The sequence below is a fragment of the Carassius gibelio genome, chromosome A1 (assembly GCF_023724105.1).
Source record: "Carassius gibelio isolate Cgi1373 ecotype wild population from Czech Republic chromosome A1, carGib1.2-hapl.c, whole genome shotgun sequence".
NCBI lineage: Eukaryota > Metazoa > Chordata > Actinopteri > Cypriniformes > Cyprinidae > Carassius > Carassius gibelio.
In genome coordinates, this window is record NC_068371.1 from 34,953,671 (window position 1) to 34,957,501 (window position 3,831).

At 35.4% G+C, this 3,831-nt stretch overlaps 1 long non-coding RNA gene across 1 annotated transcript; it reads right to left on the bottom strand.

Moving 5' to 3' along the window:
- Window positions 1-2,117: 2,117 nt before the first annotated feature.
- Window positions 2,118-2,837, bottom strand: LOC128018706 (uncharacterized). Its single transcript, XR_008184943.1, has 3 exons — window positions 2,662-2,837; window positions 2,445-2,535; window positions 2,118-2,288 (listed from the first exon to the last, which is right to left on the bottom strand). It is a non-coding gene; the product is annotated as an uncharacterized LOC128018706 (long non-coding RNA).
- Window positions 2,838-3,831: the final 994 nt, after the last annotated feature.

The window sequence follows — 3,831 nt, forward strand, 5'->3', positions numbered from 1 at the left end:
CTGAAAAATGTTGATAACCAAACAGATGACGGTAGCCATATGGACTAAATACTATGCTCATAAGTCAATGGCTACCATCAACTGTTTGGTTACCACATTCTTCAAAATATCTTTCATGTTAAAAAGAAACTCATAAAGGTTTAAAACAATTTGCAGGGAGAGTAAATAACAACGATTATTTTTGGATTAACTTTAAGTGTTTATTTTATTGCACGTTATTTATTTGCGTTTGTATGGCCGTTTTCTCTGAAGATTTTTCCACATGCTGAAATCTCTACTTCAGTAGCAACAATGTCAGCAAAATGAAACAAGAACTTTGAACCCGGTCTTATCCGATGTCCACATTTCTGTGCTGGAATGTATGCACTTTTAATTACATAATGCCTAATATGCATAATCAAACATAACATTTCAGGAAAACTTTTAATACAAAAATACATATTCAGCTATTGTGTCTTGCCTTAAACAAATGCATTGCTCATTGTTATTTAGTGCATTAATTAACAATAACTAATGGGACTTTATCATAAAGTTTTACCAACCTAAATCAAATGCAGAGGAATGACCAAAGTTCGAAGGAAGATTTATAATTGTAACAGTCAGACTGTTGCTTTTTTGTACAGCCTGAAAGGCTTGAGCTCTGATTGCAGCCTGTTTCTACAGATAGACTCTTCTCCCATTCACGTGGACTGACACACACGGCTCTCTGAGACCTCGCTTTCATTCATACGACTCCACCTGGGAGACAAGCTTGGTGTTTACACAAGATTATATTCCCCATGCTCAACACACATACAAACACACATAAACGGCAGCCAATGCAAGGTCTAAACAAACAGCCCCTATGCACATAGAGAAGCAGACATATCATTATGCCACATAATGGAGATGGGCCTTGAATATCAGAAGCCTTTCTGTCTGGGATGTCAATCAAAACACTTTACACAAGAGCCAAATGTTTACATGCTTCTGTTAAGCTTCTGTTAAGATAGAGATATTATTATACATAAAGATATATTTATAAGTATATATATATATATATATATATATATATATATATTATATATATACACTGAACAAAATTATAAATGCAACACTTTTGTTTTAGCCCCCATTTTTCATGCGCTCAATTCAAAGATCTAAGACTTTTTCTATGTACACAAAAGGCCTATTTCTCTCAAATATTGTTCACAAATCTGTCCAAATCTGTGTTAGCGAGCACTTCTACTTTGCCGAGAAAATCCATCCACCTTACAGGTGTGGCATATCAAGATGCTGATTGCTTAAACAGTATAATTATTGCACAGGTGTGCCTTACACAGGCCACAATAAAAGGCCAACGACAACGAACACAAGTGCATTTTATTGATGGCATTTTTATACACAGAGATACCGTGTATAAAATTAGAGAGGAAAGTTTATGGAATTTCATGGACATTTTTTTTATGCTAAAAATTATCACTTTAATCTTCTCAAATGCCAATTTGGTGTTCAAGAAACATTTCGTATTATTATCAATGTTAAAAATAGCTATTGCTGCTGAAACTGTGATACACTACCGTTCAAGAGATTGTATAGGGTTTTTTTTTTTTTTTTTTAAATGTACAACAAAAATGTTTGAAAACTTTTATTCAACAAGGAAGCAGAAGCAGTAAATTGATCAAATGTGACAATAAATATCAGTAAATATTCATAATATTACAAAAGATTTCAAATAAATATATTTAAATAAAAATTTATCAGAATCCTGAAAAAAAAAAAAAAAAAATTCCACAAAACTATAGTTTTTTTTGTAAACAACAACTGTTTACAAAATTCATAATAATCTGTTTTTATGTTACGTGAGCAGCAAATCAGCATGTTAAAATTATTTCTGAAGGAGTAATGTTGCTGAAAATTCAGCTTTGCCATCACAGGAATACATACAAATTTGAAATATATAATATATTAATATATATTCAAATAGAAAAACGAAAAATTTATGTTATTAAATAAGTGCAGCCTTGGTGATCAAAATTAATATTCGAAAATCTTATATACCACAAACTTTTGAATGGTAGTGTATACACTAACTGAAAAAAAAATATAATAATAATAAAAACATTTGACCAGAGAGCTTGTTAACGAATCTTGTTTCAGTGCATTGCCCACAATGCAACACAATAAGTTGCACATTCTGCTGAAATAGGACTGAACCGAGCCAAAGAATAGCCAGGATGTTTCCCTCTTACAGAATGGATTATGCAGGCAGTTCTATACAGGTTTGCAGCAGGCATTAGAACCAGAGCCTGCTCTCCAATTAAGAGAACAAAACATAGCGTGTGTCACAGTGCTGTCACAGCAGACATAAAGACAAACAGACAGAGACTGAGAGAAAGTTCTTTGTCATTCATCTGAATAGAGAGTTCAACACTGAAAAAAAAGAAGAGAATACTGGTGTTTACCTGTGAGTTAAAAAATAAAAAACTTATGTGTCAAGTTGACATGCTCTCCCTCTCTCTCATACAGACAGAAACACTGGATTATACTGGACAACTGTCAAGCCAAAGACATTCTGAAGTCAATAAAACATCATGTACATTAAAATGGCAACACTGTGCCAAACTGTTAAACTGCTGTTAAAAGTTTAATTAAAATTTTCACAGAAGTTATTTGTATTACCCAACAGAATCCTGCATTCATATCTGGCAACTGCCACAAATATTGTCTGTCAGCATTGAATTTCTACCATTCCCAGTGCCTCATGGCTCGCCTGTGACAAAACAATTTCAGCAGTTGTTTTTTTTTTTAAAGTTGGGTCAGAATTATGGCGTTTAATCCATGTGATTTTTAAGCACTGCTTAATTAGTCCTCCTTCCCTGCTGCTTCTTGCTCACAGTTAATTAACTTGAAGGCGCGAGTAATTAGCTGTAGACGCTGAGTGATTCACGCGCTGTCCCTCCTATTAAACACCTCGCGAGAGAAGCACGCGAATCTCGCATGTAGCAGACTAAAGCATGAGATGTAGAATCAGACTCATCTCATAGAGGACAAGCTCAGAATTTGCCACATTATAATGTTTCACTCCAACTTGCTCACACACACACCTGTTTGGACAACACACTCTCATAGCAATTAACTATTTTATGTTTTGGTGAATTGGTAGCTAATTTGTAGGAATTTTTATGACCTGTTTACACCCCACTGACAGTCTATAGGCCTGTCTCCAAATATGCATACTTCCATCCAATAGAGTAGGAGAAAAAACAGTATGTTAAATACTAATGTAGAATGTCCGAATTGATAGTATCAATAAAACAGTAGGCAAAAAGGACCCGGATGACCTACTACTTCTGGCGAGATTCTGAATCAAAGTGTCTTCTTGGCAAAGACTATTTATACTAACTCCGCCCACCAACATGTAGTTGGGCTAGACAACATTACAAAACACAGCTCCATTGTGTGCAGATTTCGTCCAGTTATGAGCTGAATTCCAATTCGTGCAACTTTTTTGAGTCAGGATGAATTTTGGTTGCCTCTCGTGAGGGTGTCGCACATTTGAAGCAGAACTATGAACCAACTGCCCTAAACTCAGTGATACAGACGTAAGCGATGGAGGCTAAACAGGTTCGGGTTGGGGGGTCTCACATGTTTATTTTGAACATATAGTGTGAGCAGTCAAGTTGCAGCTCAACGAACGAGCCCAAGCGGCATTCTTCCGGTCTCTCTCTTGAAACCAAAACAGAATGACTTATACTGCAGTTTATCGACTGGCTCCAAAAGGGAGTCAATCCCATAGACCCCCCCCCATGTTAAAATGACCAACTTTACAGCAAAAAAAATATGTTTACA